Below are 21,965 nucleotides of genomic sequence, written 5' to 3'. Positions count from 1 at the left end.
AGTCTTTTTGTCTGATTATTGAAGGACACAACATTAAGATACGCGGATCTAACAACCACTCTCAGAGCTATTCAACCGTGGGACATCAAAGGCAATCCTGTTTTCACCCAACAGTCACTGGAGAGCGATCAGGAGCAGGAACCCCGGCTGATTTTTCCTCTCCCTCGTTCAGGGGCACTTAGAGCAATTTTACTTTACATCGAGTGTACAGCACAGAAAGAGGCCATTCGGCCCATCTGGTCTGTGCTGGTGTCTCTGCTCCACACCAGCCTCCTCCCACCCCTCTTCATCTCACCCTATCAGTATATTCCTTTCTCCCTCGTGTGTTTATCTAGCTTGCCCTTAAAATGTATCTCTGCTATTCACCTCAACCACTCCCTGTGGTAGCGAGTTCCACATTCTCACTACTCTCTGGGTAAAGAAGTTTCTCCTGAATTCCCGATTGGATTTATTAGTGACTGTCTTATATTTATGGCCCCTAGTTCTGGCCTCACCCGCAAGTGGAAACATCTTCTCTACGTCGACCCTATCGAAGTGTTTCATAATTTTAAATATCTCTATCAGGTCTCCCCTCAGCCTTCTCTTTTCTAGAGAAAGAAGCCCCGGCCAATGTTCCCTCGAAGCGGCACTTCGTTCCGCGCGGCCTGTTTAAATTTATGCGCATGCGTGGTATTTCCAATGTAAAGGCTCGTGCGCGGCCTGCGCGGGACCTGTGAGATTACTGTGCGGCCGCGTACACCCGCAGCTTAAAGGGAACATTGGCCCCAGCCTCTTCAGTCTTTCCTGGTTGTTCTAACCTCTCAGTTCCTGCTGCTGTGTCAGTCCAGCCTGGGACTGAGTCCAAGTCCCTCCTGGTCTATGTGACTCAGTATCAATCTGGCGGGGGGGGGCGGGGGGAGGGAGGGAGGGGGCGGCGCAGCTCGCGTGTCCTCTTTCCTGTTATTCCTGACACCAGAGGCCAGCGATCTCCCCAATCAAACCTCGACTGGAACAGATTGTGCGGAGAGATTTGAACAGACATGGTTTCAGGATTAATTCCAGTTCAGAACACGCGTCTCAGATACATTATACAGCGGAATCTGGAACCAGCAGACAAGGGAACGTGTGTATTCACCACCCAGACTGCTCTCCTGTTTATATCCGATACGAGGTTATAAAAGCACTGAACATGGATTGATCCGCTCCAGGAGCAGGGGTCAGTGCTCAGGAGCAGGGGTCAGTGCTCAGGAGCAGGCTGATGGCTCTCCTCACATCCCCAGCAAACACAACACGGGGACATAAAAATAATTCAGTCAAAAGCACGCCGACCCAGGGACGGGTAGCAGGAAAACAACGGTCCCAGTTAAAATTCTAACAGACTCTCAGCTAGAAACCAGGCAAAGCTCAGTGAGCAGCACAGACTCCGACAGATCAGAGTTTGGATTCTGCAAAGTGTCACAGACTGTGTGTTCCAGATTAATGGTGTGTCCCTTTTACAGGTACAGAGCAAAAACTCTGCACCTGAGACTACCTGTGAGAGTGGCTCAGTACCTCGCTTTGGAGACTGTTACATACAATGAAATAACAGATACCCGGGAGTGAGTTACAGGCTGGGATCTAATCGAGGGGTTCGGGGGGTTTATATATAGAATAACAGATACCCGGGAGTGAGTTACAGGCTGGAATCTAATTGAGGGGTTCGGGGGGGTTTATATATAGAATAACAGATGCCCGGGATGGATTGAGATCTTTGTGCAGTAATCTTGTGGTGCATGATTAACACTCATGAGATCACACTGCGTCTTCAATAATCTGTTGTTGACCAAGAAATGTGAGTCAGTTTATTTTCTGCAGACAGCCGGTTATTTTTATTCTTCCGCTACACCTACACTTCGAGCCAGAACAGCTCAGGGTGAGTGAATGGATGAGCGAGAAAACTGTCTGTGGAGAAATAGACAGTGCGTCACCAGTTGTGCTGTGGTGTCCGTATTGTGACAAGGATGGGTCCAATCGACCGATGATCACTGTGACACTAGAATGCTCCGATCACATGGGACATTAACAGCATCACAACCATTGAAAATACAACCCTGGCTCGTTCATCCCTCCTTCAACAGTTGCTAAATCACAGGGTGCAACAACAAACTGAACGGACGTCCCTGGTGTGATGCTGGGTCTAACACATCAGCAGGTTCCCAGTTCAAGCCCCGGCCTATTCTGACTGAGCTTATCTGGGCCAAGTCACTACAGTTGGGCTCAGCACCAACTCCACGTGCCCCCCCCCACCCCTCCGCAGGCTAGGCAGACGGAACATCAGCCAGGCTTCCTATTCTCAATCGCTAACCTGCCATCTCTGCTGGAAAATGCAGGTGTTGGTCTCGACTGTGCTGCCCTCCACAGCCAATATTCAGTGTCCAGGCTCGCACACGACGAATTGCCACTTGGGGCGAAGTACGAGTGGGCCCCCGGATCCCACCAGACCGTTCCCCGCAAAAAGGGAAGGAAACTGGAAAAATACAGAACAATTCATCTTATGCCCACAGACTGAACAGAGACGGAACTCGAGAAGCCCAGCACTGTGTGCACGGCACTCAAACTCCAGGGAGAACTGAGCCAAGCCAAGAGAGAACTTGGAAATATATTGCCATTCCTTCATCGTCGCCGGGTCAAACTCCTGGAACTCCCTCCCTTCACCACACGGACTGCAGCGGTTCAAGGCAGCGGCTCACCACCACCTTCCCAAGGGCAATTAGGAAAGGGCAATAAATGCCAGCCTTGCCAGCAATGCCCACATTCCAAGAATGAATTAAGTAAGTAAAAAGGAGAGAGATCTTGGAAGTGTCGCATCAGGAGCACAATCAGCTGTTATGGAATAATTAATCTGATTTCAGACCCATTCCAAAAGCCCACACACGCACTTCGAAATACCTCCGCTTCAGCACTCCCTCATCACACCCATCCATCACAGGGCCAGGTCAGAAGGAGGCCAGCCCCAAGATCTCACAGCAGCCAGCTGTTTCTTGCTGGAGTCCAGTAACTAGTGGTTATCTAGCTGAAGTGGATGAGCAAGCCAGTGTCAAAACACTACAAAGACAGATGGCATTTCGTTACCTTCTCACGGCAACAGAGCCATGCAGCACAGAAGGGGGCTGGTTGATCTGGTCATTATCACATTGCTGTTTGTGGGAGCTTGCTGTGCGCAAATTGGCTGCTGTGTTTCCCACATTACAACAGTGACTACACTTCAAAAAGTACTTCATTGGCTGTAAAGCGCTTTGGGGCGTCTTGAGGTCGTGAAAGGCGCTATAGAAATGGGAGTCTTTTTTTTCTTTCACAGGCTGTTTTGGGCTTTCTGGCATTGCTGCCGGTGGTTGCTGTTTACCCGCAGAGTCCTGGTGAAAGGCACATTCACCGCGATTCTCAGCAGCGACACAATAGCCTTCAAAAAGCTTCCAATAAAATATTGATGAACTCAGATTACTGAATGGGCTTCGATTCACCGCCAAGCACCTCAATACCAGCGCCGACAGCAGGACACTGCCCACTCCCCCGGTCTCACCAACACTGCCCACTCCCCCGGTCTCACCAACACTGCCCACTCCCCCGGTCTCACCAACACTGCCCACTCCCCCGGTCTCACCAACACTGCCCACTCCCCCGGTCTCACCAACACTGCCCACTCCCCCGGTCTCACCAACACTGCCCACTCCCCCGGTCTCACCAACACTGCCCACTCCCCCGGTCTCACCAACACTGCCCACTCCCCCGATCTCACCAACACCGCCCACTCCCCCGATCTCACCAACACCGCCCACTCCCCCGGTCTCACCAACACCACCCACTCCCCCGGTCTCACCAACACTGCCCACTCCCGCGGTCTCACCAACACTGCCCACTCCCCCGGTCTCACCAACACCGCCCACTCCCCCGGTCTCACCAACACCGCCCACTCCCCCGGTCTCACCAACACTGCCCACTCCCGCGGTCTCACCAACACTGCCCACTCCCCCGGTCTCACCAACACTGCCCACTCCCCCGGTCTCACCAACACTGCCCACTCCCGCGGTCTCACCAACACTGCCCACTCCCGCAGTCTCACCAACACTGCCCACTCTCGCGGTCTCACCAACACTGCCCACTCCCCCGGTCTCACCAACACTGCCCACTCCCGCAGTCTCACCAACACTGCCCACTCCCCCGGTCTCACCAACACTGCCCACTCCCCCGGTCTCACCAACACTGCCCACTCCCCCGGTCTCACCAACACTGCCCACTCCCCCGGTCTCACCAACACTGCCCACTCCCCCGGTCTCACCAACACTGCCCACTCCCCCGGTCTCACCAACACCGTCCACTCCCCCGATCTCACCAACACTGCCCACTCCCGCGGTCTCACCAACACTGCCCACTCCCCCGGTCTCACCAACACTGCCCACTCCCCCGATCTCACCAACACTGCCCACTCCCGCGGTCTCACCAACACTGCCCACTCCCCCGGTCTCACCAACACTGCCCACTCCCGCGGTCTCACCAACACTGCCCACTCCCGCGGTCTCACCAACACTGCCCACTCCCGCGGTCTCACCAACACTGCCCACTCCCCCGGTCTCACCAACACTGCCCACTCCCGCGGTCTCACCAACACTGCCCACTCCCCCGGTCTCACCAACACTGCCCACTCCCGCGGTCTCACCAACACTGCCCACTCCCCCGGTCTCACCAACACCGCCCACTCCCCCGGTCTCACCAACACCGCCCACTCCCGCGGTCTCACCAACACCGCCCACACCCGCAGTCTCACCAACACCGCCCACACCCGCGGTCTCACCAACACTGCCCACTCCCCCGATCTCACCAACACCGCCCACTCCCGCGGTCTCACCAACACCGCCCACTCTCGCGGTCTCACCAACACCGCCCACTCCCCCGGTCTCACCAACACCGCCCACTCCCGCGGTCTCACCAACACCGCCCACTCTCGCGGTCTCACCAACACCGCCCACTCCCCCGGTCTCACCAACACTGCCCACTCCCGCGGTCTCACCAACACTGCCCACTCCCGCGGTCTCACCAACACTGCCCACTCCCGCGGTCTCACCAACACTGCCCACTCCCCCGGGGCTTCGGGTTCAGGGGTAGGATGGGTGCAGTCTTGAAAATTTAAATCAAGGGAAAATTAGAACACAGCCTCATGATGCAGACTGCTGTTTGTGGGAGCTTGCTGTGCACAAATTGGCTGCTGCGTTTCCTACATTACAACAGTGACTACGCTTCAAAACTACTTCATTGGCTGTAAACCGCTTTGGGACGTCCTGAGTGACATAAGAAAACTACTAGGCACTTGGTCTGAGCGTTAAACAAGGCTTTAATCAACTGTTTTACAACATGGAGGTCTAGTTGTGTCCTTCACTAGTTCCTGTTAAGGATGTCCTGTGCAAGCTGGGCCCGTGCCCGAGTATTTATACTCTCCCTGGACAGCGCCACCCGCAGGCCACTCAGTTGATTCATGTCACTGAGGTCATGAAAGGCGCTGTAGAAAAGAAAGTCTTTTTTCTTTGTGTAATATGCAAAGTGGAATGAAAAGCTCAAGGCCTGCTGAATATTAACAGAACCTTGTTTGGTCAGATTTTGTGCATCTCCACAAAGATTGCACTGAATATTCTTTCCTAACTTATTTTTATCAGTTGTAGGAATTTGGGATTAAAAAGACAGAACTTGCCATGGTTAACAAAATAGCAGAGCAGGGTCAAGGCTAAACGACCTGTTCTAAATCTCCTGACGCTCATGAACAGTCCTGTGTTTAACCGTGGTGAAAGAGCTTGATGAGCCCCAAGTACGTGAACATTTTTACTTGCTGTGTAAGAAATCAGCCTCTGCATCCCCTCTGGCTTAATGGGCTGCTTGGTGTGGGACTGAGCTCCACAGACCAGTAGATCTCTGCTTTCGGTCTTCAGTCTGTGCTGAGCTCGCTGAGGAGCAGTTGGGAAGGAGCTATACTGGCTCAGGGTTCCTCGGTTATGGAGGGAAAAATCAGCCAGAAATCATTATAAAAAGGGAGTTGGACAGGCACTGGAGGATGAGGATCTTACAGGGTTAGGGGCAAAAAGCAGGGGAGTGGGTCTAAGCAGGACTGCTCCTTCAAAGAACCAGCCCAGACACGACAGGCCGAATGGCCTCCTTCTGTGCTGCAAGATTCTATGATCGGCACAAACACTGATATTCTGAAGATGCATTGGGCCCACAACTCACACAGCACAACACACCCCTCAAATGTTTATACTCCTGAAGATTATTCCGTGTCAGAATTTAGGAAGAGTGTCTCAGGAAGCTCACCACGTCCCTCAGTCCTTACCCTCTCCAGAACTGCAGCTAAAACAGCTCGCAGTGAGGAGGCAACTTTAAGGCAACGGAGATAAAATGGTGCCGAGCAGAGATAGGGGAGGTTACAGAGTGGTGTGGGGAGCAAGAGGGCAGGGTGGAGGGGTTTGGGGGGGGGGGGAGGGGAAATATAGGTGGCAGGGTGGAGGGGTTTAGGGAGCAAGGTGGCAGGGCTGAGGGAGCGAGGGGGCAGGGTGCAGGTGTTTAGGGAGCGAGGTGGAAGGGTGGAGGGGTTGAGGGGGCAGGGTGGAGGGGTTTGGGAGGGCGGGGGGGGGGAAAAGAGAGGTTGCAGGGTGGAGGGGTTTAGGGAGCGAGGTGGCAGGGTGGAGGGGTTGAGGGAGCGAGGGGGCAGGGTGCAGGGGTTGAGGGAGCGAGGGGGCAGGGTGGAGGGGTTGAGGGAGCGAGGGGGCAGGGTGGAGGGGTTGAGGGAGCCAGGGTGCAGGAGTTGAGGGAGCGAGGGGGCAGGGTGCAGGGGTTGAGGGAGCGAGGGGGCAGGGTGCAGGGGTTGAGGGAGCGAGGGGGCAGGGGTTGAGGGAGCCAGGGTGCAGGAGTTGAGGGAGCGAGGGGGCAGGGTGCAGGGGTTGAGGGAGCGAGGTGGCAGGGTGGAGGGGTTGAGGGAGCGAGGGGGCAGGGGTTGAGGGAGCGAGGGGGCAGGGTGGAGGGGTTGAGGGAGCGAGGGGGCAGGGTGCAGGAGTTGAGGGAGCGAGGGGCAGGGTGCACAGGCATGGTCCAAAACTGGACTGGCGACAGCCAGACTCCAGGTTCCCCACAGGCTAGAGGGATTGCGATGCATCTGGAGACCCCTCGGTGTCGTCACCTCCGCTCTTACGGTGGTGTTACCCCAGACTCAGCGCTAACCCCCCTCCCCTCCCCTCTATTCCCCACCCCTGGTAGCACCATCATTCTATCCAGCTCCCCCCCAGGGGCCGCTGCCTGTGACGGGACTGATGTAACTGCAGGTATCGGATGTTGCAGAAACTGACTTGACGACGTGCGTGAGGCTGCGCTGCTTTCCATTCTGTCAAGAGTGAAAAGGATGTCCAATCAAAAAACAGACCCCTCACAAGTCAAAGCCAGTGAATGTCACAGTTTGTAAATACAAAACTGAACCTTGTGGGAAGTTTATTGTGAAATGTTATTTTCCAGCACTGATGAAAAGATGCCATTTGCATCTCTCGTGATCCAAGTGCAGCACCCGGGCTTTAAATAGACCGCGGCCAGCAGCTCCAGTTACAGCACCGAAATCTCTCAAATTCAAATTCAAATTCAAATCGCTTTATTGGCATGATAAGATACATCTTATGTTGCCAAAGCATCAAAATACATTTATGGTTGAACACATAAACGCAGTTCTATTCATACAGTGTATAAACAGGTATATCCCTGAGTGTATAAATATACATTCGCATTGTTTATATATACTCTTTTCTTAGTTTACTGGTTGTCCCTCTGTTCGTGGCAAGCTGTAACATAGTGTGCCGCCAGTGTTACACAGCTTCTCTCCTCCCCCAGTAGGAATGGGAGTTTTTGGTTGTCAGTCAGATTTCTGAATTCAGGGCATATTTGTGAGAATTTTTGGTAGAAATTCTCCCTGATGCCCTGATATTTTCCACAGGCTGTGAGGAAGTGCATCTCTGTCTCCACTACTCCCTGACTGCAGTGAGAGCATATCCTGTCTTCTCTTGGCAGCCTGGTCTGCCTGTGTCTGCCTTTTTCGATCGCTAGGCTATGTTCGCTAAGTCTGTATCTTGTCAAGGTTCTTCTCAGTTTGTTATCCTTTACCATGGTCAGGTAATCAGCTATGTTGTATTGTCTGTTTAGGGCCAAGTAGCAATTGAGTTTGCTTTGGGTTTTTGTTGTTTCTGCCCAATATGTCAGATATTTTTCCTTTTGCTTAGCGACGATTGTGTTGGGTCGAATTCTTTGTGTTACCCTGTCACTGTCCTGGGGCTGGTTATTGTTAGTATTGTTAGTAGTTACTTCACTGAGTCCCAGGACTAGTTGACTGAGGGTATTCTTCTTTATGGTCAGCTCTTGGCATTTCAGGGCGTCGTAGTGATAGCATTGGGGGTTGCTCATTTGTAGGTGATTCCAAAATTTGGTGGCTCTTTTTTGGATAGTGATTATTAATGGATATTGGCCTAGTTCCGCCCTGCGTGCATTGTTTACTGTTTTCCTTTGAGTCCGGAGGATACTCTCTCACTGCTTCCTTACAACCAGGCTCGCAAGGTTAACCCTTGAAATGCTGCCCAGAAGGATCGTAATAGCAAACTGACATCCTGACGCACAGCTCCAAGGCTGGATGGTGTGGGGCAGCTTGAAGATTTTGAAGTTTTTAAAATTAGTAACAGCCTCACGCGGCGAGGCTGGAGCACCTTTCTCCGGCACCCCTCAACCTGCAAGCTTGTGATCTCACCCACTGCCAGTGAAGGGAAAATCACTCAAGAGGCCAGGAGAAGGGGGTGAGAGCGAGGAAACGCTGGCAAAGGCAGTGTGGGGGGGACCCGAGCCAGTGGATCAGACAGCACAAAGCCACATTTATATAGTGCCTTTCATGTCCTCAGGACATCCCAGAGCGTTTGACAGCCAATCAAATCATTTTCGAAGACACTGTTGTTTTGTAGGCAAAACATAGCAGCCAATTTGTGCACAGCACGATCCCACAACAGCTTTCTTTTTAATTCTCGAGACATGTGCGTCACTGGTAAATCTGGGAGAAGGTGGTGATCCAGTTAAGAGTCAACCACCTTGGTGTGGGACTGGAGTCACACATAGGCCAGACTGGGTATGGTTTCCTTCCCTACAGGACATCAGTGAACCTGTTGGGTTTTTACGACAATCCGGCAGCCGCAGTCACTTTTACTGATCCCAGCTTTTTATTTTCAGATTTTTTTTTTAAGCTGAATTCAAATTCTGAATCTACCGCGGTTCCGATTCTCTGGAACTCTAACAGACTGAAGACAGGCTGAGCCCATCAGTCTTATGAGTCTCTGGATTACTAGTCTAGTAATGTGGTTGACTCTTAACTGCCCTCTGAAATGGCCCAGCAAGTCACTCAGTTGTCACAAACCGCTACGAAACAAAATAATAAGAATGAAACCGGACGGACCACCCGGCATCAACCTCTGCACCGGCTACGGACACGGCAATGGCACACCCAGCCCAGTCAACCCTGCAAAGTCCTCCTCACCAACATCTGGGGATTTGTGCCAAAATTGGGAGAGCTGTCCCACAGACTAGTCAATCAACAGCCTGACATCGTCATACTCACAGAATCATACCTTTCAGCCAATGTACCAAACTCCTCCATCACCATCCCTGGGTATGTCCTGTCCCACCGGCAGGACAGACCCACCAGGGGTGGTGGCACAGTGGTATACAGTCGGGAAGGAGTGGCCCTGGGAGTCCTCAACATTGACTCCAGACCCCATGAAGTCTCATGGCTTCAGGTCAAACATGGGCAAGGAAACCTCCTGCTGATTACCACCTACCACCCTTCCTCAGCTGATGTATCAGTACTCCTCCATGTTGAACACCACTTGGAAGAAGCAATGAGAGTAGCAAGAGCACAGAATGTACTCTGGGTGGGGGACTTCAATGTCCATCACCAAGAGTGGCTCGGTAGCACCACTACTGACCGAGCTGGCCGAGTCCTGAAGGACATAACTACCAGTCTGGGCCTGCGACAGGTGGTGAGAGAACCAACACGAGGGAAAAACCTACTTGATCTCGTCCTCACCAATCTACCTGTCGCAGATGCATCTGTCCATGACAGTTTTGGTAGCAGTGACCACCGCACAGTCATTGTGGAGACGAAGTCCCGTCTTCACACTGAGGACACCCTCCATTGTGCTGTGTGACACTACCACTGTGCTAAATGGGATAGATTCAGAACAGATCTAGCAGCTCAAAACTGGGCATCCATGAGGCGCTGTGGGCCATCAGCAGCAGCAGAATTGTATTCCACCACAATCTGTAACCTCATGGCCTGGCATATCCCTCATTCTACCTTTACCACCAAGCCAGGGGACCAACCCTGGTTCAATATGGAGTGTAGAAGAGCGTGCCAGGAGCAGCACCAGGCGTACCTAAAAATGAGGTGCCAACCTGGGGAAGCTGCAACACAGGACTACATGCATGCTAAAAAGCAGAAGCAGCATGCTATAGACAGGGCTAAGCAATCCCACAATCAATGGATCAGATCAAAGCTCTGCAGCCCTGCCACATCCAGTCGTGAATGGTGGTGGACCATTAAACAACTAACAGGAGGAGGATCCATCATGAATATCCCCATCCTCAATGATGATGGAGCCCAGCACGTGAGTGCAAAAGACAAGGCTGAAGCGTTTGCAACCATCTTCAGCCAGAAGTGCCAAGTGGATGAACCATATTGGCCGACTCCCAAGGTCCCCACCATCACAGAAGCCAGTCTTCAGCCAATTCGATTCACTCCACATAATATCAAGGAACGGCTGAGCACACTGGACACGTCAAAGGCTATGGGCCCCGACAACATCCCGGCTATCGTGCTGAAGACTTGTGCTCCAGAACTAGCCGTGCCTCTACCAAGCTGTTCCAGTACAGCTACAACACTGGCATCTATCCGACAATGTGGAAAACTGCCCAGGTATGTCCTGTCCACAAAAAGCAGGACAAATCCAACCCGGCCAATTACCGTCCCATCAGTCTACTCTCAATCATCAGCAAAGTGATGGAAGGTGTCATCGACAGTGCTATCAAGCGGCACTTACTCACCAATAACCTGCTCACTGATGCCCAGTTTGGGTTCCGCCAAAACCACTTGGCTCCCGAACTCATTACAGCCTTGGTCCAAACATGGACAAAGGAGCTGAATTCCAGGGGTGAGGTGAGAGTGACTGCCCTTGACATCAAGGCAGCATTTGACCGAGTCTGGCATCAAGGAGCCCTAGTAAAACTGAAGTCAATGGGAATCAGGGGTAAAACGATCCACTGGCTGGAGTCATACCTAGCACAAAGGAAGATGGTTGTGGTGGTTGAAGGTCAAATCATCACAGCCCCAGGACATCGCTGCAGGAGTTCCTCAGGGCAGTGTCCTAGGCCCAACCATCTTCAGCTGCTTCATCAATGACCTTCCCTCCAACATAAGGTCAGAAATGGGGATGTTCGCTGATGACTGCACAGTGTTCAGCGCCATTCACAACTCCTCAGATAATGAAGCAGTCCATGCCCGCATGCAACAATACCTGGATGACGTTCAGGCTTGGGCTGATAAGTGGCAGGTAACATTCGCGCCACAGAAGTGCCAGGCTATTGTTGAATCCGTGATTCTTAAAGTATGATGTTTTCCAATAACTAGACGGAGGCTGTAACTTAACAATCAACAGGTGTTTACTGGAGGAGGGTAGTCTAAAGACTAACAGTACAGAGGCATGCTCAAGGCTTATATACAGGTATGGTCACTGCCGGTACTACAGCATACAGGAGCTGTAAAAGTAGTTCTCTCTTAAAAAGGTACATACACTACAATTCCTCCCCTTTTAGATTAGCAGTACCCATAACATTCAAATAACAGTTAACACTTTAACATGCACATTACACTGAAATAGTCCATTTATAGATTCAGTCTTTGGGGCGGCTTCCTGATCCTCTCTGGATAGCGCCTTTCCTGAGGTTCTTGTTCTTGGTGCGGAGGCGATGCTGGCCCCCTTTCGTCGGTTAGTTCATCAGTTTCCGCTGCTACTGTTTCTGAGGTAAATGCTACCGGTATGTTGGGTTCATCCCCAGGTACGCGAGACATGGGGTTGACTCGTTCCTGTGACGCTAGGATCTGGTCGACGTGGCGTCTCACAATGTTCTCCCCGACATCCACTGTGTACATTAATGGCCCCTGCCGTGTGTATATCGTTCCGGGTTGCCATTTCTCTGTTCGGTAGTCACGGGCCAAGACTGGTTGTCTACATTGAAGCTCTTTGTCGGCTTCTCATTGATGTGCTGGAATTGCTTATCCTCAACATTCCTTCGCACATTTGGTCTGAGCAAATCCAGACGAGATCTCAACCTTCGGTTAAAGAAAATCATGGCTGGGGTCTGGTTGGTAACTGCATGTGTCGCATTTCTGTAGGCTAACAGGAAATTGTCCACCTTATGCTGTAGTGGAATTTCATCATCGCACATGGCCTTTATCGCCTTTTTAAAGGTTTGTACGAACCTCTCAGCCAATCCATTTGTGGCTGGATGATACGGGGCGGATGTGTAATGCCTTACCCCATTCCTTCTCATAAATTTCCGAAACTCTTCGGACACAAACTATGGTCCATTATCAGAGCAAATCTGCTCTGGCAAGCCATTCCTGGCAAATATGGTCCGTAGGACTGCAATCGTTTTCTCTGTAGTGGTTGAGGACATTTTTATCACCTCAGGCCATTTCGAGTGCGCATCCACTGCTATTAAGAACATTGAGTCCATGAATGGACCAGCAAAACCAATATGCACCCGTTGCCATGGAGAGGAGGGCCACTCCCATGGGTGTAGAGGGGCATGTGGTGGTGCATTTTGGACCTTCTGGCATCCTGAGCAGCTCTTGGTTAGGTCCTCGATTTGCTGATCGATCCCCGGCCACCACACATAAGCCCTAGCAAGGCTTTTCATTTTCACCCCGCCCAGATGACCTTCGTGAAGCTCATTGAGCACTCTCTCCCTTAACTTGGGTGGAATTACCACTCGGGATCCACACATCACTGTCCCCTGGCATAATGACAGCTGTTCTCTTCTGGATGAGAATGCTGGCAACAGTGAGTCGCCATGTGTTGGCCATCTCCTCACCGTCAAATCATATACCCGAGACAGTGTCGGATCATTGCGGATCTCCTTCTCTATATCCGCGTTAGTTACTGGCAATCGTTCAATTATCGACGAATAAAATATTTTGATAGGGTCCACTGCTGGTGCTTCCTCCACAGTAGGCAGTGGCAGGCGTGATAGCCCATCAGCGTTTCCATGCTGTTTCGTGCCTTTATACTCTATTTCATATTGGTTCGCCCCTAGAAAAAGGGACCATCTTTGTAGCCATTGTGCAGTCATCACCGGAACGCCCTTTTTTGGATTAAAGATGGAGACAAGTGGTTGGTGGTCAGTCAGCAAGGTGAACTTCTGCCCATGCAGATAGTGGTTGAATTTTTTTACTCCCCGTACTAGGCTGAGGGCCTCCCTGTCGATCTGGGCGTAGTTGCGCTCGGCTGAGGTTAGTGACTGAGACGCAAAGGCTACTGGCCTCTCCAACCCGTCTGGGAATTTGTGCAACAGCACCGCTCCAATACCATAGGGTGATGCATCACATGCCAACCGAATTGGTAGTGCTGGGTTGAAATGGGCCAACACCTCTTTTGATGTGATCAATTCTTTGCACTTCTGGAAAGCTCGTTTACATTCGTCCTTCCACTTCCATGGTACCCCCGTTTGCAGTAGGGTGTTCAGTGGGTGTAATACTGTAGACAAATTTGGTAAGAACTTATGGTAGTAGTTTACCAGCCCGAGGAACGACCTCAGTTGTGACACATTTTCCGGTGCTGGAGCCTTGACTACTGCCTCAATCTTTTCAGGGGACTTATGTAACCCCTCTTCATCAATAACGTGGCCACAATACAAGATCTGCTTCTGGAAAAACTCGCACTTGTGGCGATTAGCTCGTAGCCCATATTCCTTTAATCTAGTGAGCACCTTCTCCAGGTTGGCGAGGTGATCACTGTCATTTTCGCCCGTGACCAGGATGTCGTCCAAATAACACTGGGTCCCTGGAATCCCTTGCAGGACTTGATCCATTGCCCTTTGCCAAATAGCTGGAGCCGATGCTACCCCGAACACCAACCGGTTGTATTGGTAGAGACCTTTATGAGTGTTGATCGTGAGGTATTGTTTCGAGGCTTCTTCTACCTCCATTTGCAAGTACGCCTGGGCCAGATCAATTTTGGTGAAGCGTTTACCTCCAGATAGCGAGGCAAAAATATCCTCAATCCATGGAAGCGGATATTGTACCGTGTGAAGGACTGGGTTCACTGTCACCTTAAAATCCCCACAGATGCGGACCTTCTTTGGTTCCCCAGGCGTATTACTCAACGACCTCTTCATTACAGAACGATGGGTGTAGCCCACTCGCTCCAGTCTACTTTGGACAGTACTCCTGAACGTTCCAACCCTTCCAGCTCTGCTTCAACGGCTGGTCGTATCGCATAAAAAACTTTGGGCTTGCATTTTCCTCTATTTTAATCGTTGCTGTTATGCCTTTTAGTGTTCCGAGTCCCTCCTGGAACACTTCTTGTGCGTCAGTTAGCATTTTTGACAGTCGTCCAGGTGTGACGTCGTCATCCTTTTTGGTCTCAACCTTCAGTTCCTGTATGGAATGCCAATCTAATTGTATCTTCCAGATCCATTCACGTCCACGTAGTGGTGGTCCTCCATCTGGCAATACATATAGGTCCATTTTAGGTATTTCCTGGCCTTTGTATATCACTTTCACCCTTATTTTTCCTTTGGGGTAGACTTTTTGCCCCATGTACGTCTTCAAGACAATCTCTGTAGCTTTCAAGGGTATATGTGAAAATAGCCGCTTGTAGTCCCTTTGGTTTATGACTGTTAGGGCTGATCCTGTGTCCAATTCCATTTTCACTTGGACTCCGTCTATCTTGAGTGTAACCCAGATAGTCTGGTGATCCTCCATTTTGATTGCCTTATGTAGTTTCAGACAACCCAGCTCCTTGCTTCCGGAGTCTGTATCACTTTTCTGTTTGTCTGAACTACTGTCCATCACCTTATGTACCTTTTTGTACTTCTCCTGTGGAGATTTCTTGCTGCTGGTTTTCTTCCCTGACCTGCAGACTCTTGCTATGTGTCCTGCTTTTCCACACTGTCTGCACACTTGGCCCTTGAACCAACAATCCTTCTGGTCGTGTGTTGTTCTGCCGCAGCGATAACACTTCCCTGCTCCATATGACATTTCATTGGTGCCATATTCTTGCGGCCTCCGTTGTATCTCTGCAGCGCCCCTTGCAGCTGCTTCGTGTGATACTGCCATGCTGAAAGCCTTGTCCAGCATAAGATCCTTTTCTGATAGAAGCCGTTTCTGGGTTCCTTCACTTTGAAGCCCACACACAAACTTATCCCTTAACGTATCTGCTAGTCCCACTCCAAACTGGCAGTGTTTCGATAGCTTGCGCAGTTCCGTTAAGTACTCAGCATTACTTTCGGCTTTATGCTGGTTCCTTTTGTGGAACTTAAATCTTTCTGCTATCAGCAGCGGTGTGGGGTTTAAGTGGTCCTGTATGATTTCCACTATGCTTTCGAAATTCTTATCCACTGGCTTCTCTGGGGTTATTAGGTTTCGCAGTAAGCCATACGTTTTTGCACCCATGGAATTTAACAAAACCAGTGCTTTCCTAGCATCTGGCACTTCATTCGCCCTGCAGTACACCTCAATGCGTTCCACATATGTCGCCCAATCTTCGACTTCATTGTCGAACGCAGTGATACTGCCACTCTTTGGCATCCCTGGGTGTGATTTAACTGTCTAAAATGGCGTCTCCCGCGCTCTCCCTTCTTCTCCGCTGGCACAAAATGGCGTCTCCCGCGCCTTCCTTTCTTCCCACGCTCGCCCTTCTTCTCCGCTGCGGCTTCTAAAATGGAGTCTCCCGCGCTCTCCCTTCTTCTCCGCGGCTCAATGGCATCTCCCGCGCTTCCTTTCTTTCCCCCGCGGACGCTGTTCAGCCCTTGAGCCCTGGCCGTGCTCTGCGCGTTCTCCTGTGCGCCTCTCCCGTTGCCACCGCTCGGTCCTGAGCCCGGCTGCTGCTTTACCCTCTCTCTTTTTTTTTTGTTTTTCCTCGACGCCACTCGGTTTTCAACCCCCGGCTGCACCCTGTGCGCTTCACCCTCTCTCTTACCCGGTCGACGCTGCTTGGCTTTTTCTGTGCCGTCGGTCAGCTCCAGCCGCCGCTGTCCGGGAAGGGTCTGTGCTGTACCTGTTGCCAGTCTGTTGCTGGATCATCGTGGCTGGGGAACCAAGCCCGGCTCTCAACAGCCTCCCCTGTGATGTTCACTCTCTGCCGGATGACTGGGCGGTTGCTCGTGGTCGACGCCCGTGCTTCTGGCCTCGACTTTCTTCCACCGTCCTCCCGGAGCGAATCCCTGAAGGGAAATGCAGAGTTGCAGGTAGATTCGAATCGACCTCGTCGCCACTGTTGAATCCATGATTCTTAAAGTATGATGTTTTCCAATAACTAGACGGAGGCTGTAACTTAACAATCAACAGGTGTTTACTGGAGGAGGGTAGTCTAAAGACTAACAGTACAGAGGCATGCTCAAGGCTTATATACAGGTGTGGTCACTGCCGGTACTACAGTATACAGGAGCTGTAAAAGTAGTTCTCTCTTAAAGGTACATACACTACAGCTATGATTATCTCCAACAAGCGAGAGTCTAACCACCTTCCCTTGACATTCAATGGCATTACCATCGCCGAATCCCCCACGATCAACATCCTGGGGGTCACCATTAACCAGAAACTTAACTAGACCAACCACATAAATACTGTGGCAACAAGAGCAGGTCAGAAACTAGGTATTCTGCGGCGAGTATCTCACCTCCTGACTCCCCAAAGCCTTTCCACCATCTACAAGGCACAAGTCAGGAGTGTGATGGAATACTCTCCACTTGCCTGGATGAGTGCAGCTCCAACAACACTCAAGAAGCTCGACACCATCCAGGACAAAGCAGCCCGCTTGATTGGCACCCCATCCACTACCTTAAACATTCAATCCATCCACCACTGGCGCAGCGTGGTTGCAGTGTGTACCATCTACAAGATGCACTGCAGCAACTCGCCAAAGCTTCTTCAGCAGCACCTCCCAAACCCGCGACCTCTCCCACCTAGAAGGACAAGGGCAGCAGGTGCATGGGAACACCACCACCTCCAAGATCCCCTCCAAGTCACACACCATCCCGAGTTGCAAGTATATCGCCGTTTCTTCATCGTCGCTGGGTCAAAATCCTGGAACTCCCTCCCTAACAGCACTGCGTGAGTACCTTCACCACACGGACTGCAGCAGTTCAAGAAGGCGGCTCACCACCACCTCCACCACCACCTTCTCAAGGGCAATAAATGCTGGCCTTGCCAGCGATGCCCACATTCCATAAACGAATAAAAAAAATTTTTTTTTAAAAAGCAACATAAGCACCGTACGTGATAGGAATGGCCAGTTAATCTGTATTGGTGGCATTAGTTAAAGGTGGAATGTTGGCCAGGACACTTTGGAAAACATACCATGGGACATTTTACGTCCACCTGAGGGGGCAGACGGGGCCTCGGTTTAAGTTATCATCCGAAAGACGGCACCTCCGACACTGCAGCTCTCCCTCAGTACTGACCCTCCGACAGTGCAGCTGTCCCTCAGTACTGCCCCTCCGACAGTGCGGCGCTCCCTCAGTACTGCCCCTCCGACAGTGCGGCGCTCCCTCTGTACTGCCCCTCTGACAGTGCGGCGCTCCCTCAGAACTGCCCCTCCGACAGTGCAGCACTCCCTCAGTACCGCCTCTCTGACAGTGCGGCGCTCCCTCAGTACTGCCCTCCGACAGTGCGGCACTCCCTCAGTACTGCCGCTCCGACAGTGCAGCACTCCCTCAGCACCGCCTCTCCGACAGTGCGGCGCTCCCTCAGTACTGACCGCCGACAGTGCGGCGCTCCCTCAGTACCGCCCCTCCGACAGTGCGGCGCTCCCTCAGTACTGCCCCTCCGACAGTGCGGCGCTCCCTCAGTACTGCCCCTCCGACAGTGCCGCGCTCCCTCAGTACTGCCCCTCCGACAGTGCCGCACTCCCTCAGTACTGCCCCTCCGACAGTGCAGCGCTCCCTCAGTACTGCCCCTCCGACAGTGCAGCGCTCCCTCAGTACTGCCCCTCCGACAGTGCGGCGCTCCCTCAGTACTGCCCCTCCGACAGTGCAGCGCTCCCTCAGTACTGCCCCATCGACAGTGCGGCGCGCCCTCAGTACTGCCCCTCCAACAGTGCAGCGCTCCCTCAGTACTGCCCCACTGACAGTGCAGTGCTCCCTCAGTACTGACCCTCCGACAGTGCGGCGCTCCCTCTGTACTGCCCCTCTGACAGTGCAGCGCTCCCTCAGTACTGCCCCTCCGACAGTGCAGCGCTCCCTCAGTACTGCCCCTCCGACAGTGCGGCGCTCCCTCAGTACTGCCCCTCCGACAGTGCGGCGCTCCCTCAGTACTGCCCCTCCGACAGTGCGGCGCTCCCTCAGTACTGCCCCGCTGACAGTGCGGCGCTCCCTCAGTACTGCCCCTCCGACAGTGCGGCGCTCCCTCAGTACTGCCCCTCCGACAGTGCGGCGTTAGCCTGGATTATGTGCTCAGGTCCTGGGGCGAGGGTTGAACCCACGACCATCTGACTGAAGAGTTGAGAGTGCCACCACTGAAGCTGATTGATTCTGTGTCTAGCAAACTCTGGGAACAGGTTCAGCAAGTTCCACTATACAGAGCTTGCGCTTCTACAGTACCCACAAATCCAGGGCATGTTCCTAAAGGAAAGAAATGTAACATTATACTCTTACCGAGCACACCCAAGGGCAGCAGTGCGAGCGATGGAGCAAACAGCAGCCCAAGGGACTGGGTGGTGCGGTGGTTTAACCTTTCAACCCTGCAACCTGGAGTCAAATCCAGGAAGACTGAGGGGCTCAACGTGTCTTCGGTCTGTCAGAGTTCCAGGTGGAATGAGCAGAATAAACCTCATTCAGTGGTCAACAGCAACACCACAAAACCACCCAGAATTTCACACTAGATTGGTAATCGCACTCCAAGAGGCCACAGCACTGCTGGTGTGGGAACCTGGGAGATTGAGGGTGAGGCACATGTTGGGACAGTGTAGAGGGAGCTTTACTCTGTATCTAACCCGTGCTGTACCTGCCCTGGGAGCGTTTGATGGGGCAGTGTAGAGGGAGCATTACTCTGTATCTAACCCCGTGCTGTACCTGCCCTGGGAGTGTTTGATGGGACAGTGTAGAGGGAGCTTTACACTGTATCTAACCCGTGCTGTACCTGCCCTGGGAGTGTTTGATGGGACAGTGTAGAGCGAGCTTTACTCTGTATCTAACCCATGCTGTACCTGCCCTGGGAGTGTTTGATGGGACAGTGTAGAGGGAGCTTTACTCTGTATCTAACCCTTGCTGTACCTGCCCTGGGAGTGTTTGATGGGACAGTGTAGAGGGAGCTTTACTCTGTATTTAACCCCGTGCTGTACCTGCCCTGGGAGTGTTTGATGGGACAGTGTAGAGGGAGCTTTACTCTGTATCTAACCCGTGCTGTACCTGCCCTGGGAGTGTTTGATGGGACAGTGTAGAGGGAGCTTTACTCTGTATCTAACCCGTGCTGTACCTGCCCTGGGAGTGTTTGATGGGACAGTGTAGAGGGAGCTTTACTCTGTATTTAACCCCGTGCTGTACCTGCCCTGGGAGTGTTTGATGGGACAGTGTAGAGGAGCTTTACTCTGTATTTAACCCCGTGCTGTACCTGCCCTGGGAGTGTTTGATGGGACAGTGTAGAGGGAGCTTTACTCTGTATCTAACCCGTGCTGTACCTGCCCTGGGAGTGTTTGATGGGACAGTGTAGAGGGAGCTTTACTCTGTATCTAACCCGTGCTGTACCTGCCCTGGAGTTTGATGCGGACACTGGGTGCCCGAAAGGGGAAGTGCTCTATTTCCCGGCAGCATTATCTACCGATCGACCTTGGGATTCAACCTGAAACCGTAAAGAGCGTCAGCTCTCAGGGGCAAAGTATCATCAAACACTAACCGAGTTCAGAGTATCCCCAGTGAGGGAAGTAAAACTCTCCCAGACTGCAACTCTCGCAACATAAAAAGAAACAAACCGAGTTGGTAAGATTTTTTAAAGATCACAAGCTGCAATTTAAGTTTGTATCAAACTCAATTTCAATTTATAACACTTATAATTCAAGCACATAATTCGTCCTCCGGTAAAGTGAGCAGCCACACGATAGAGTGCCGCACGTGAGTGAAAACGGGCATCTGTTGCTGAATGAATCCCTGTCCCGTCATCTGAACTGGAGGGAGGGGGTTAAAAAAATCAAAACTAAAGGTTGTTTCTGGTTTCATCTAAATGACCAGAAAAAGGAGCACTTTTAACTGGAGAGAGCTGGGGAGTGATAGTGAACGTTTCCCTGAGTCAGCATGGGGAACGTTCCTCTGCAGAATACTATATATCACACTGGAAGGATCTTCTATATAAATGGGCTTACAATTCCGTCATACAAACTGCACAGCGTATCAGTCATAAACTCACCAACTCCAAACTATTGAACATTCACGGCCATTGAGACAGGGATCTTGCGCCATCTTCGACCCTTGAAGTCCATGAACAGCGATTTCAGCAGAAACAATCTACTCCCGGGTGAAACATTCCCTGCCCCGAACCAGTACAGATTCCCCCTCACAGTACTGTAAACAGGAATCCAATCTTCAGAGTTCAGACGACAAACTCAAGGCACACAAGGAGGTGTTGATAGGACTGCAGTTGTTATCCCCAAAGACCAGCGCCGCCCCCTCCCTACCTCCACTGCCTCATGTTTCAGCCCCTACAAGCCCCTGGTGTTGCTCGAGGATTCTGGGTTACATGCCCGCAATGCCAGCTGGGACTAAAGGGTTAACACGGCTCAGCTATCTCAACACAGAACGGAATGTGAATCTAAAATTATCCTCTTTCTTCACTTCCTGATAAGGAATGCAATGACAGACAAGGCCAGTCGGTGTGGCAATCAACACCGGCACATTACGGGGGCAACAGCTGGCCACTCAGGCTCCGGCCACGGTTTGCACTTGGTCAGATAGAGGAGGCACACGACAGGGTGGCTGAAAGTGGCCACAGTTTGGTAACAAAATCCCAGGCACCTCCCTCCGACTTTGGGACTCGCATGGAATAATGAACTTGCACCAAGACCTTTCAGAAACGCCCAATCAAGATTTCCAACTCCAATATACAGTCAGAAGCTGCCAATACTCAGCCACCACTTGTCCAGTTTGGGATCAGACAGCTGAGTTTTCAAATGGCCTGCCTGGAAATATCTAAACTGTAAAGCAGACATAAAAAGCCTTTTTTTTTTAAACAAAAAAGTCAATCTTTTCCACACCTTTTTTTGTCTCCTGATGTGGGTTGTTTGACATCAATTCAATTAATTTTCTCCAACAATGAAGCAACCCTTAGAACTGAATTCACGATCCATTTCCAAACACATTCTGTACTTGGCAAAAGGCCACAACTCAAAGCACAAGTGTCTACTGCAAGATTCTCTGGCCCCCACGTCCCACAATCTGTAAAGCGACAGCAACAACTTGCATTTATGGGAACACAGGAACAGGAGGAGGCCGTTCAGCCCCTCCACAGCCATGCAGTTAGATCATGGCTGATCTACATCTTAACTCCATTTACCCGCCTTGGCTCCCTAACCCTTACCCAACAAAAACCTAGCAATCTCAGTTTTGAAATCTCAAACTGATCCCCAGACTCAACAGCTTTTTTTTTTTGAGGGGGGGGGCGAGTGGGTGAGTTCCAGATTTCCACTACC

At 51.7% G+C, this 21,965-nt stretch overlaps 1 protein-coding gene across 2 annotated transcripts in view; it reads right to left on the bottom strand.

The window, feature by feature from the left end:
* Window positions 1-21,012, bottom strand: part of usp2a (ubiquitin specific peptidase 2a) — a 100,654-nt gene extending 79,642 nt beyond the window's left edge. For both annotated transcript variants that reach the window (XM_085967655.1, XM_085967654.1), the window contains exon 1: window positions 20,687-21,012. The gene's annotated coding sequence lies outside the window, so the exon portion shown is untranslated. The remainder of the gene's footprint in view (window positions 1-20,686) is intronic.
* Between the last annotated feature and the right edge of the window lie 953 nt (window positions 21,013-21,965).

Source organism: Somniosus microcephalus, chromosome 26 (assembly GCF_052327205.1).
Source record: "Somniosus microcephalus isolate GS21.2 chromosome 26, FLI_Smic_1.0, whole genome shotgun sequence".
In the NCBI taxonomy this organism is placed as follows: Eukaryota; Metazoa; Chordata; class Chondrichthyes; order Squaliformes; family Somniosidae; genus Somniosus; species Somniosus microcephalus.
The sequence above is the reverse complement of the archived record's forward strand: the minus strand, read 5'-3'. Positions and strand labels throughout refer to the sequence as shown.